This window comes from Monodelphis domestica, chromosome 6 (genome assembly GCF_027887165.1).
Source record: "Monodelphis domestica isolate mMonDom1 chromosome 6, mMonDom1.pri, whole genome shotgun sequence".
Classification (NCBI taxonomy): Eukaryota; Metazoa; Chordata; class Mammalia; order Didelphimorphia; family Didelphidae; genus Monodelphis; species Monodelphis domestica.
This window is the reverse complement of record NC_077232.1, coordinates 84693845-84708808: the sequence shown is the minus strand read 5'-3', so window position 1 is coordinate 84708808 and position 14964 is coordinate 84693845. Positions and strand designations below refer to the sequence as shown.

The 14964-nt window shown below is 39.1% G+C and overlaps 1 protein-coding gene across 1 annotated transcript in view; it reads left to right on the top strand.

The window, feature by feature from the left end:
* The window catches only part of TRMT44 (tRNA methyltransferase 44 homolog), a 144853-nt gene that overhangs the window by 65913 nt on the left and 63976 nt on the right, over positions 1-14964 (top strand). The gene's annotated exons all lie outside the window — the stretch shown is intronic.

Here is a 14964-nt window from a genome sequence, read left to right as displayed (position 1 = left end):
CCGTCGCGAAAAAGAGCAGCAAGAGGAAGGGATGTGAATACATAGACTTCTTTTTTACATCACTTCCTACGTCTCACATGTACTAATGGTAGCTTAAGCTTGACTTCGGACAGTACAGGGGATCTGTCAGTTGTTTCTGATTTGTCATTTGCTAGCACATGTCTGTCATAGGCCATCCTTCTCAACACTTAATCCTTAAGTAGGGGTGTATACATTCCTGATTGCTAGGCTAAGCAGAGTGGAGTAAATCTAAAATTCATACCAGGCATATGGGTACAAGATTAGGGAGCAAAACTGTTCTGTTAGGCTGAAGTTTAGAATGCTTATATGAGTTAAGATGGGAAAGGTAAGCTTGTGTAGGACTTGGAATGCAAATAAAAATATTATTTTGGTAGGCAGTGAGCAGCCATTGATGATTTTTCCCCCAAAGACTTTATTATATATGTATATATTTCCAATTGCCCACAGAAACAATTTTTAACATTCTTTTCCAACTTTTTGTGATCCAAATTCTTTCCTTCCCTCCCTCCTCTCTCCTCATCCTGAGGCAGTAAGCAATATGATATAGTTTATATAAATACTGTTGTACAATACATATTTCTGTTTTCCTCATGTTGTGACAGAAGACATACCAAAAATACTTATGAAGGAAATAAAGTGAAAAATTCTGTGCTTCAGATGCATTCAGACTCCATCAGCTCTTTTTATGGCGGTGAAAATCCTATTTCAGCATGAGTTCCTTGGAGTTGTCTTGGATCCTTGCATGGCTGATAAAGGCTAAGCCCTTCCCAGTGGATCATCATACCATATTGATGTTCCTGTGTATGGTGTTCTCCTGGTTCTGCTCCCTTCACTCGGCATCAGGTCATATCAGTTGTTCCAGATTTTTGTGAAATTGTCCTGTGTGTCATGTCTTATGGCACAATAGTGTTTATTATAATCATCCCTGATGATTTCTTTGAACAGTACAGACAAGGTGTAAGAAAGATTTTTCCCTTAGTGTGAACAAGATGGAAGGTATGAGACAGAGACAGAGACAGAGATAGAGACAAAGAGGGACAGAGACACAGAGAGAAAAACAGAGAGGGGAAAGAGAGTTTCCATTGTTTCCTCTTCTTTTGTGTTTCCTTCTCTCAAGTCTCTTTATTCTTTTTGTCTTCCCATCTGTGCTGGGGCTTAAATTTCTAATGATTCCATATTATTTTCTACTTTGAAGCCCATTTTCTTTGGAAATGAAGACTTTTTGGAAGAGGTGGGCCTTGAAGAATTAGGAGGATATGGGTAGGCTGAGGGTAGGTAGTTATATAACCAAACTGCTCAGAGATGGATCCTTGAGGACTTTACTTTGGGATTGTAGATGATATTTGATAGGAGGACCAGAGAACTCACTGAGGACATTTTTTTTTTGCCATTTATTTTTATTTTATTTTATTGATTAAGAAAAATTTTCCATGGTTACATCATTCATGTTCTTTCCCTCCCCTCCTTCCACTCCACTCCCATAGCCAATGAGCAATTTTACTGGTTTTACATGTGTCCTTGATCAGAACCTATTTCCATGTTGTTGATATTTGCACTAGGTTGATTGTTAGAGTACATCATCGATCATATCCCCATCAATCCATGTGATCAAGCAGTTGTTTTTCTTCTGTTTCTGCTACTGGGGGCATTTAAAAAAAATCTTTACCTTCTGTCTTAGAATCAATACAAATAATGGTTCCAAGGATCAATGGGGGTTAAGTGACTTGCCAACGGTCACACATGGCTTGACCAGATTTGAACCCAGGTCATTCCAACTCTGGGTCTTCACTCATCTGCTAGACCATTCCTGACAGTTTTTTTTTAAATTTGAATAAACTTGCCCTTCTGCCCCTATATTCTGAGAATTGATAATAGTGTTAGTCACCGTTCTTTCCTGATGTTGTCAAAAAAAAATCTTGTGAAATTAACAGGCACATTACCTTAATTGCTTTTCCTGTCTATTTAAAAAAAGAAAACAGGATACATCCTGATCTATTACATTAGATTTACATCCTGATTTATTATGTCAAATTGCCTTCCCTTCTTTTGAAAATTGTTTCTGCAGTACTGACAATTGCTCTATATGAAGACAACACTTTGGCTAGGGTAACCAGGGAGGGCAGTCAGGGCTTTGACCAGGGGGACATCCTTAGAGGATGATGGTAGCTGTTCTATAACAGGTAGGAGGAACAACTGAGCTCCATGCCTAGTCAGCAAGAAGAGTGAAAATTGCTACCAGGACATGCTTCTTCCCACCTCAGACCATACCAGTGTGAGCTACGTACCCCAAACTCATCCCTACCTTGTCCCCACGGCCTCTCCTACTAGCACAGCCTTCCCCACACGAGCCTTTCCGTGTCTTGAGGTCTCCCCACTACGCCTTCCACACCTTTGCCAAATGAATCTGACTTTTAAAGGTTGACCTCAGAGGTCATCTGGCCCAAACATCTGCCTCATTAAGGAATATTTAAGAGAACAAGAGCCTTCTGCAACATTCTGGAGAAGTAAGAGTATGCATGACATCCCCTTCCTTGGGAATGGGAAGAACTGGGGACAGCTGAGAGTTTGGGGATCTTCTTGTGACCTTCTTAGGACAGACGTTCTTTGGTGCAGGGCTGACTCAGAGAGCAGAACCAGGAGAGCACTGTATACAGGAACAGAAATATACGATGATCAACTGTGAAGGTCTAAAGCCTTATCAGCAAAGCAAGACTCCAAGATAACCCCAATGGACTCATGAAGAAAATGCTGTCCATAGGCAAAGAAGGAAGCACTAGAATCTGAGTGCACAAAGCATGCCTTCTTCCATTATATTGCCTCCATGAGATTTCTGTCCTGTGTGTGATATGTATCTTCTGTTATGACATGAGCAATCTGGAAATATGTATTACATGAAAGTATGAGTATAACCCATATCAGACTATTCACTACTTCAGGGAGGGTAGAGGGAGACAATTGGAATTTTAAAATGTCAAAAAAAATTGTCAAACATTGTTTCGACATATAACTGAAAAAACAAAAACCTTTTTTTAAAAAACCCTTACCTTCCATCTTGGAATCAATACTGTGTATTGGTTCCAAGGCAGAAGAGTGGTAAGGGCTAGGTAATGGGGGTCAAGTGACTTGCCCAGGGTCACACAGCTAGGGAGTGTCTGAGGTCAGATTTGAACCTAGGACCTCCTGTCTCTAGATCTGGCTCTCAATCCACTGAGTCACCCAGCTACCCCCTAAAAACTTTTTTTTAAAGGACATTGATAGCTGACTTATTTTAGGTTTACCATTTCTCCATTGAGGATAATCCATGCATATTCTGTGAGCCTCCCGTCTCTAGGCCTGGCTCTCAATCCGCTGAGGCACCCAGCTGCCCCCAAAAGACAAAGTTTTGAGCCCTGTCCCCTACTCCTTATAAGCTGTGTGAAAATGAACAAACTATTTTCCCCTTTGAATTTCATTTTCTTCATCTTTCATTTTTGTTTATTGTTGTCTCCTTCATTAGACTAAGTTCCTCGAGGGCAGGATTCTTTTTGCTTCTTTTTGCACTTCCTGTCCCCTGGTCAATGTTTAATGATGAATGATTTGTATGACAAGCTGCAATAACAATACCTGCCTAATCTATGTCTAAAGGTTGTTGTGAGGATAAAAGAAGACAGTAGATGTCAAAACGTGTAAATCTGAAATTCTATCCTATTATAATTGTAGCTTCTGTGTTAGATGCTCCTTCTTGACAAAAAGGACTAATTTGGGGGCCTCTCATTGCTCCCACTCAGGTAAAACTGGGGGTTTCATTCACAATCTCGTATTCCCTCAAAGGCAGCTACTATTTTCCCTTATGGGCACCCAGTGCCACTAAATTTTAGGACATTTAAAGGAAAGAAACCCTTAATATTGAGGCTGATACAGAATCAGGAGACTCTTCTCTGCTGGATCCAAACCAAGAGGAAAGGTAGGTTTTGCTCCTCCATGTTAATCTCTGCATCTGGTTATTCTGCATCTGCACTCCCATCCGAGATCCATGGACTTTTCCCCCCTTTCCACTGGGGATGCTGCCTAAAGTCCTGTAAGCATGGCTTTTAAATCTTTTGATAATGGAACCTCAACTGGCTGCATTGCTGCTCTTTGTCCCCCAGAGGGCATCATGCATCTCTGACTTACTTCAATTATCTGTATTACCAGGGTTCCTAAGTCCTTACCCTTATCACAAAAGACTTGGAGCTTCCAAACTATCTATTTTGGTCCACTCCAATAGCTTTCTCTTTCCTCCTGGGTGCTGGCTCTTGGGGATTCCATAGTCATTTATATCCTGTCTTTCATACTGCCTGGATCCCGGAATTCTCATCTCTTACCCAGAAAGTCTTTGGGACCTGGAGAAGGCACTCTCTCTGTTACCTCTTCTGTCATCTAGAATAGCTGAACAAATTATACAAATTACTCCAGTTGCTTCTGCATTTCCAAAAAATGGAGGTGTAGGGAATGATGGTTCCTGGTGGTTGCTACAAGCCCAGGATCATTGTTTAAGAAGTTGAGGGACATTTTGCTGCATTTGTATTATATTTATTTTCTTACATATCTTATTATACTCTTTGTTCCTAAAGGGTGTGAGCCCTGAATAACCTTCCCCTTCATTTCTTCACCATTTGTAAATAAGTGATATCTGCCTGACTATATAAATGGTGACATGTGGGGCTGGTAAATGGTAGATGTTGGATGGAGAGAGGAGAGAAGGATAAAATGATAGAGAGAGAGAAGGAAAGAATGAGAGAAAGACAGAAAGAGATGAAGAGACAGGAAGGGAGGAGAGGAGAGAGAGGGAGAGAAAAGGTGAAAGAAAGGGAGAGAATGAGAGGAAGGAGGAAAAGAAAAGAGAGGAAGAAAAAGATAAAGAAGAGGAAAGGAAAGGAAAGAGAACAGAGGGAGGGAGGGAAGGAAGAAGAAGAGGATAGGAGATGGTTAAAAAAAAAAAACCAAAGAAGCAGCTCCTAGAAGGAAAAGAAGGACTCTAGAAATTTGGCCTCCTTTTTGAACAGGAAAGATGGCATTGAAAGGCTGGGAAAACCCTCGAAGTTCATCCTTCTCTTGGCTGTAAAATGGCAGATTGCAGAATCTGGAAGAGCCATGAAAAATGACTGTAGCCTGGAGACAGTAAAAAGAGCCTAGGGCCACTTCCTTCTCACTAGCAGAAAATAGCAAATGACAGCTAGGCTTGGGGGCTTAGGTGTAAAAATTAAATTATATCTCTAATAATAAAGATATTATATTTGATGAGGTTTATTAAGGATCATTAGAAAGCAAGGAATAAAGAGGATACAAAATAAAAACCACATGCCCATGGCTGATTAGCCCATTTAAAATCCCCCGCTCTTAGCTTACCACTATACTTGCTACATCATTGCAAAGGAAGAGAGGGTGGGAGGCATTACTGCCAGTTAAATACCAATAACTGATCTCAACATGGAGACTCAGGAGAGATTATAGGGAATTCTGGGAAATACCAAGGACTTCTGGGGATTGAAGTCTAGGGTTCAAAATATCCATTTATACATAGGTGAGTAAGCTTTGCAGGAGGAGCCCCTAAAGTGTGCAGATGTCTTTGGGCCCAAAGTTACCCTTTTTGAGGATTTTTCTTTTCTTTTCTTCACTTTAATATAACTTTCTAATATTCTGAATTGCATGCATGTAAGTGGAGAGCTGGTTTCAGGGTAGGGTAAAGGAGTACCATGACTCCTGTCCTAGATTTTCTGGATGGAAGCTCTAAGAGAAGATAATTTCCATTAAATCTGCTCAAACATTCATGTTGGAAGAGTTTCCACGTAATAGTAGCACCATCACTTACCTTTGTGCTCCTACGTGAGGACAGGCACTGCACTGCATTTTACCCAAGGTCAGTTCTGGCCTAGCATTCATCGTGGTGCTATATGAACAACCATGGTTTAAAGGGAAAAGGAGAGTTGAAGAAGCAGAGGGGATATTGGAGTCATTCCTTGGACCCAGAACAATTCTAAGAATGGACGTTTGTTTCAGTGATTTTACCAGGTTTGATGACATTTGCATACTCTTCTGCATTGTTCAAATGCCACTCAGCTCATAATTAAATGAGGCAGCAGAAGGACAGGTGTTCCTGTTTAATTAAAAAACACACTGCCAGTGTGGTCCATGAACCATGTGTTGCTCAAGTCCCTGGGGAGAATAAAGGCATATTTTTTCCAGGGCTGGACTCACAGTTCAAAAGCTGAGCTTCTGGGATTCTTGGTTTGGAAAGGAAGAAGGATTACTACCCACCTGGACTAGAGCAATGTACACGTAATACATTTTCTCTCATCCATTTTCTCCTTTCCAATTCATCCTTCATGTAATTTTCCGAATAATTTTCTTTAATCTACATCTGGTGATCTCACTTACTGAAACTCAACCTCCTTTGTTTGGCATTCATAGATTTCTACAACCTGGCTCCGTTCTAGCCTTGCATTATATGAATCTCTTCCATGCAGCCTATATTCATCCAAATGGAACTATTCTCTTTCTTTTCCTTCTCACTTCACGGTCCCTGTCTCCCCCATCCCCCCAGGCACTGTATTCTTGGCTCTCTGTGCCTTTAAAGACTCATATTTTCCTCTAAGTCAATCAACAAACACTTATTAAGCCTTTACTGTTTTCTAGGCATTGTGCTCGGTGCTGGTGATACAAAGACAAACATCCTCACAGACCTTACATTCTATTTGGGAGATATGCATAGAGATCATTATTGGAAGAGAGGCACATGGCTAGGGGGGATGAGAAAAAAGCTCCATGTAGAAAGTGGTACTTGAATTGGGTCTTTTTTTTTTTTAACTTTAGCTTCTGTCTTAGAATCAATACTGTGTATTAATTTCAAGGCAGAAGAGTGGTAGGGGCTAGGCAGTGATGGAGTTGTGATTTGCTCAGGGTCACACAGCTAGGAAGTATTTAATGCAAAATTTAAACCCAGGACCTCTCATCTCTACTCCTGGATCCCTCCTTGCTGTCCCCCTTGAACTGAGTCTTAAAGGAAACATCGGGAGGTAAGAGGCAGTGATGAGGAGGGCATATATTTTAGGTATAGGAGATGGTGTAATGGAGGAGGTGGGAGGAAGGAGGGAAAATGGGTGAGAGTGAAAGGATTGTTTCTTTCCTCTGTTACTAATGGGGAGAAGTAAGCCAGGTGCTGTCTCCTTGGAGGAGATGTGGCTCCTGTAAGAGATTGCTTTAAGGGCAGGGGGGCAGCTGGGTAGCTCAGTGGATTGAGAGCCAGGCCTAGAGACTGGAGGTCCTAGGTTCAAATCTGGCCTCAGACACTTCCCAGCTGTGTGACCCTGGGCAAGTCACTTGACCCCCATTGCCTAGCCCTTCCCACTCTTCTGCCTTGGAGCCAATACACAGTATTGACTCCAAGACAGAAGGTAAGGGTTTAAAAAAAAAAGAAGAAAGAAATGGATGGCAGGAGACTAGAGTGGAAGTGCTTCAATAAGGTGGCAAGATGCCTCCCTCAGAGGAGCCCAGGGCTTCTGAGCTCAAATCTGCCTTTGAGAGGCAAGATGATCCCTTATAATTCTATTTCTCAAAGGGACATTAACTGTCAGCCTTTCAGGGATTTAGAAATGGCCCAACTGCCAGGAGAAGATGACAGGTTCCCTGGTCAGAGAGTACTGAGTCACTGGGGTCTGGAAATCAAACCCTCTCTTGGTGAGAAGTGTGACAATCCCAGGGTTTTAAGAGGTCACAGGAGAGGATTTCAAGCTGAAATCCTGTCTCAATGATTTCAAATCCTAGTCCCCTTTGTTATATTCTTTAGAGACAGACCCAAACCCAAAGTCCTAGATTTCAAATGATTTATTGAGATTGAAGTAGGAAAGGTAATGGCAGAGGTATGAGGGAGAAAAATGGGAAGTGGGGGAAAGGGAAGCCCTAAAGATTTTCCCCTCTTGCAAATTGGCCTTTCAGAGTCTGGAGGCCACAGGCTTCTCAGCTCTAGCCTCTCCTTTTTGCCAACTGCTTTCTTGTCCCTACTCTTAAACTAACTAAATCTTAAAAGTATACGTCAAGGGACAAGTAAAGGAGAGAGAGAAGTCCAAATCTACAATTCCTCTTGAGGATTTTAGATAGCTGTAGTTGAGAGTCTTAGTGGAGATATTTCAGGGTCTCAGAAGGGAAAAACGAGTCTCAAATAGATAGGCTCTTTCTCAGCTTTCAGGAGATCCACCTTTCTCCTCCACCTCCTAGGCTGGAAGAACCCAGGTCCTGTCAGTTGGCTCCCAGAGTTCTGATTCCTCCTCAGAACCCTCAGCTTTCTCCTCTCCCCTCCTCCACTCTCTATTCAGATGATCTCTCCAAGAGACTGGTTTCTCTCCTAACTGTAGGATCTCTTTTCCCTTACTTTACAATGGCCAACATAAAGGTATGGAAATATGAGATGGAATGTCATGTGTGATGGACATCTAGAAGTTAGGTTGTCTGTTCCTCAACTGATAGTCAAAGAATATGAAGAGATAGTTTTTAGAGAAATAAATCTAAATTACCAAAATATTCATAGAATCTATTTTTTTTTTTTGTGGTGGCAAAGAATTAGCAACCAAGGAGGCACAATCAGTTGGAGAATGACTGAACTAAGTTGTGGTATGTCAATAAATAGAATATGATTGAGCTGAAAGAAATGAAGAAGAGGGGACAACTAGGTAGCACAGTGGATAGAGCACCAGGCCTGGAGTTGGGAGGAACTGGGTTCAAATTTGACCTCATATACCTCCTATCTGTACAACCCTGGGCCAGTCACTTAATCCCAGTTGTCTAGTCCTTGCTTTAGAACTCTTCTGCTTTAGAATTGATCCTAAAACAGAAAGTAACAATTTAAAAAAAAAAGAAATCAAGAAGAGGACAGTTAAAAAAAAAAAACACAAGACTGTTCTGAATTGATACAAAGTAAAATAAGCAGAACCAGGAGAATAATTTATACAATAACACTGCGATAACAACTCTGAAAGACTTAGGAACTCTAATCAGCACAACAGAACCACTGACAGTTCCTGAGGACTCATGATGAAGCATGTCATTTATCTTCATTTAGAGATGTGAGCGACACAGGGAAGCTTCAAGAATTTTTTTGACATGACTAATGCAAGAATTTGTCTTACTTGACCATACATACTTGCAATAGATTTTGTTTTTCTTGCTTTCTTTATGAGTAAGGGAAGAGGATGATGAAAGGGAGAGAATTCTGAACTGAAAATACAATAAAACAATCTTAGAGCAGATAAAAATAAAATTTAAAGCAGATAAAGTAGGGATAGAATTGTATAAAGTATATACAAAGTAATTACAGAGTGATAGGGGAGATGGAAGGCTGTTAACAACTAGGAGGATAGGAATTGTCATTGTGTGGAAGGGGTCACAGAAGATGATGAGGCATAGATAGGAATGAGAGTGTTTTAGGCATTAGAGATAGCCTGCATAAAGGAGATGGGAGATGATGGAAAGTCATGTACAGAAAACAAGTTCTGTCATTTGATGGAATATAGAATGTGTGAAGGGGAATAACATGTGGTAAGTCTGGAAGGAGAGGCTGGAGCCAAATTATAAAGAACTTTAAATGCGAAGCAGAGAGAATATACTTACTTTCTTAATTAATTAATTAATTTGTTTGCTTATTTATTTATTCATTAACTTATTTATTTATCTATTTATTTGTTTATTTATTTGTACCCTTACCTTACATCTTAGAACCAATATTGTGTATTGGTTCCAAGGCAGAAGAGTGATAAGGACTTGGCAATGGGGGTCAAGTGACTTGTCCAGGGTCACACAGCTAGGAAGTGTCTGAGGCCAGATTTGAACCCAGGACCTTTTATCTCTGGACCTGGCTCTCAATTCACTGAGTCACCAAGGTGTCCCCAAAAATGTATTTTATTAACAGAGACATTTGTATGATATCCTAGAAGCAATAGGGAGTTTTTGAGGCTTCTTGAGGAAGGGAGTGATGGTTAATTATATGCTTTAAGTATATTATTTTAGATCCTTGAGGGAAGGATGGATTGGGGAAGGGAGAGAATTGAGGTGGGGGGCTAATTAAAAGGCTTTTATATGTATTGTTGAGCTAAGATGTCAGAGCATCAGGAAGATCTGCCTACCTCTGCCCCACAACTCCTCCACACAGACATAGAAAATGTAATGAACTGAGTCCTAACTGGAAAACCTAGGAAAAAAATCACAATGTGCCATTTTCTAACCCAGGTGAATAAAGAGAGATGTTTGTAGATACTGGAAATGAGAGTTCTAGAAGTGAAAAGGAAGTGAGAATTATGAAAGAAAAACAATAAGAAATAGATTTAACTGCTTACAACAAGAGATACAAAATCTCACTGAGTAACAAACGCCATAAGAATCAGAATGTACAGGGGGCAGCTGGGTAGCTCAGTGGATTGAGAGCCAGGCCTAGAGATGGGAGGTCCTAGGTTCAAATCTGGCCTCAGACACTTCCTAGCTTTGTGACCCTGGGCAAGTCACTTGACCCCCATTGCCTAGCCCTTACCACTCCTCTGCCTTGGATCCAATACACAGTATTGACTCCAAGACGGAAGGCAAGGGTTTAAAAAAAAAAAAGAATCAGAATGTACCAAAAAAGAAGAGAATGATTCCATGAGATACTAAGAAATATTAGGACATAGTTGAAAGCCTGAAAAATTAGAAGAAAATGTGGAGTATCTCATAGAAAAAAAAAATAACTGACCAGGAAACCTTCCTAAGAAGAGAGAATTTTAAAATCATTGGACTATCTGAAAGCTCTGACCAAAAAAAGAGCCTAGACATATTTCAAGGAATGACAAAAGAAAACTTAGAACTAGAGAGCAAAGTAAAAAATACAAAGATTTTGCCAATCACCTTAAAAAACAAACAAACCCAATGCTAACTTCCAGGTACATTATAGCCCAAATCTTTATCTTCAAGGTTAAAGAAAAAATACTGGAAACAAACAGAAAAGACGAATTTAAGTACTGAGTGGTTATTGTCAGGCCACGTATGACTTAGCAGTTACCATTATAGTGGAGCAGTGAGCTTAAAACGTGATATTCCAGAGAACAAAGAATATTGGTTTATGACCAAGAATAATATACTGAGCAAAACCAAGTATTAGCCTATAAGGGGAAAAATAATATTTTAATGAAATAGAGAACTTCCTACCATTCTTGATGAAAAAACCAGAGCTTCATAGAACCATTAAAGTATAAATGCAGAGTTAAGAAATCACAAAAAGACTAATATGAGTGAATAATCATAAAAATGAAATGAGAATAAACTATTTACATTCAAATATAGAAAGATGAGACTGTCTCTTTGTCATCATCAAGGGTCATAGAGAAAGTCTAATTAGAGAGGTCTAGAAATGCAGCTTCCACTGCCTTGGTCAAGCCTTCATTTCCTCTCACTTCATTTATCACAAGTGCCTCCATGCTTCTAGGCTTTCCCCTTTTCCAATCTATCCTCTGTACAAATACTAAAATAATCTTCCTAAGGCACATACCTGACTATGGGACTCTTTTACTCAAAAACCACCATTGGCTTATTATTGCCAAAATAGTGTTTTCAACAATATTTTGACTTTAACTTTTCCTATAACACTTTTTCCTCTAACCTAGAATTTTTGGCCCACCACAGTCTGACTCCAGCTTATCTTTTCAGATTTAATCTTATATTACTCCTGTTCACACACCCCAGATCCAGCCAATCTGGCCTACTGGCCTTTTTTTGAACTAGACATCCCATTCCTTGCTTCCATATTTCTCTAGTTCCCCTCAGAGCATCTTTACTAGAATGTGTATCCAAAATTGAGTTAATTATCTTTTCTTGAAAATTTGTTTTCCTTCCCGAATTCACTACTTTTGTCAGTAGCACTGATAGGTATATGGGTCTCTGTTTTGTGGCTCCTATCCTTGACCTGTGGGCTAAAAAAGGATAGAATCCTAGAGTATGAAACATTGCATGACAAGAGCACTACAGAATTACAAAACAGCAGGCTCCATGCAGAGCTCCATGGAATGATTCCTAGAGGAGCCTTTTTAATTTTGGAAAAATTTTATAGCCTCCCACTGTGAAAAAAAGGATGAAAGGGTTGCAAAAATTGTTGCAAAAACTGAGAGATGCAAACCTTAGAGATTGATTGACAGGAGCATGTGACTTAGGGTCACATGGGAGCCTGAGCCTTGGGATCTGGCAAAATTCTATTGCCTAAGGGTTTTCATCTCATAGTCTGCTCTCCTGGAAGGACCTAAGTCTTGAAGAGGATTTTCCCTGTGACCAGCAGAGGAAAGAGGTTTTGGATCTGGCTGCTGGCAGCATCAGTGAGGAGATCTCTGGACCTACTTGGACATCTACCAACTTGAGATCCTGGCCCTATTTGAACTGGACTCCTGGTGTGAGACTTGGATATAGGGAAGTTAATGTTTAGCTTAGTAATATAGTTTAGTTAGTTATAGATATTAGCTTTTCAATTAATTATATGTATAAGTTTATTCCTAAACCCTTATTCCTTCCTACCCTTCCCAAACAATAAATCAGAATTTATTTATGTTTCTTCTTGTTTTTTTCCTCACCCCAAATCCTACCATAACAGTTTTGGCTGAGCCAGCTAGGTTAATGAGACTAGATTTATTTGTCTGTTTATTGTATAAGTATTTTTTAAAGTATAAGTCAACATTCTGCTCTGTATTTAGGTGGCTAGGAGCTTAGGGGGTTAGCCACATAGAATTCTAGGGGCTTGGCTTGCTCAAAGGGGTTAGTGAATCTATACAACAGACCCCCAGCAGCCATCTTGGAGCAGCCATCTTGAGAAAACAACTTTTTAAATTTATTTTTTGTTTTCTTTGTTGTATGTACAAGTTACAGTGTAATAATATTCTTTTTTCTAATAATTTTACAATGGAAACTGGCATGTCAACAGACATTTTTAGCAATCTGCTAGTGATGTTTTTCAACTATTTGATGTATATTCCATATTTTGTATTTGTGTCATTCCCTAGTTATTGCCATTATGTTTTCACTATGGATTGTATGAAGCCATTGATGGATTTAAAGCTCTGTGATATTATGGCATATGTACCCCTTGCTGTGATCTGTGGTTGTATTGTATACAAGTCTCGTGCCTCCGTGTGCCTTTGTGTAAAGCATCTTAAAGATCTGGTAACTTGGTTCAGAAGGGATTCTGACTTAAAGCTGATGGTTATACAAATGAAAACTCAACTGGATACACTGGAGTAATTTTTAAATAACATGAATAAGAATCAAGGCTGTGCACACGATAACAACAAATTAAACAATAAAGGAAAAAAATCTAAATAGTCTAGAACAGGAAGAAGTAGCAGGAATAGTTAATTTATTCCCACTTAGAGATATGCCATTGGTTAAACAAAATGAAGTACATAAGGTAAAGATGCATAAGAGATTTCCCCCAGAGAACCTTGAATCCATAAAAAGGAGGGTCCCAAATTTCAATGAAAAACCAAATAAAATAATTAAAGAGATGCATAGGGCAATTTATTTATATGATTCTGATTTCAGTGATTTTGTTCTATTGATTAAAGAGGTCTTGACAAAGAGAGAGAGAACCAAATTTATACAGGAGACAAGAACAGATCCTTTATTACAATCTTGGCCAGAGGACTTAAAAGTTGGATACGTCAGATGAGGAGGTTTATGATACATTAGTAGAAGCAAGAGATGCAATCCTAGAGGTAATGGGGAGATATACTAAAAGGCCCAATTAATGGTCAAAATTTGAGGCTATAAAGCAGAAGATCTCTGAAGCTCCTGCGGTTTTTCTGGAAAGGATAACTGAGGTAGCTGAAACTTTATTAGGGATGGATCCACTGGAAGAAAACACAATTGCACACATCAAAAGGGTCTTTGTAAAGAATGCAGTCCCAAAGATTAGACAATTACCCCAACTGGGAAGAGTTAGATCTGGAAGAATTAAGGAGAAAAGACACATATTTTACAAATGACTTAGAAGACAAAAATGATGAGAGATACCATTGTTGAGGACTTGAAAAGGAAATTAAAGAAAGCTGAAATGAAAGCTAAAGACAGTGAAATTAAAGAAATAAAAGCTGTGGCTGCATTGCGATCTGTACAGCCAAGGTATAATAATAACAATTATAAGCCTAATGAGAGATCAGGCCCTAAGTGCTGTTTCCTTTGTGATTGTATTGGACATCTGTACAGGAACTGCAGATTCAGGAATCAGGTTAGAAGTCAATTAAATAATGGGTTTAATATAGTAACTGGAGTGGTAATAATAATTATAATAATATAACAGCAGATGGAACACTAATAATAATAATAATGGTAATCAAAATAGGTATACAAATCAATGTCAGAATGCCTGTTTCCAGGGACAACAAGCACCGGCTCTTAGTATTATGCAGTCTTGGGTAAATGCTGAAGCTAGACCTAAATACAGCTAAGTAGTAAAGGGTGACCAGAGTAAGAATGCTAGTGCCTTATGAAGGTTTCCTCTAGAGACATATGAGAATGCATTAAGAAATGAGTGTGGTATAATTGAAAATGAATTGAAGATAAATGAAATTGGGAGTAATGAAAATAAAATATATGGTGATACAAATGAATTAATTGAATCAAAGGAGGATATAGTTGGTGTAAATAACTGTACAGAGAAAGAACATTGTAATATAAATTTAATAGAAAATCCTAATGAATGTATAATAAGAGAAATTAATGAAGAATATAAACTAAATAATAATAAAATTGTAAATGGGAACAATGACACTAAGATGGAGAATTTAAGGACCAATGATAGTAATATAAAAGCTGATGATGCAAAACCTTGGGAAAGTCATATAATTCAAGCAGATGTAGACTTGAATGGCCAGGAAATGACTGAGCTTTGTACTGATGTTACTGTGCTAGCACCAATTCTTGAAACCT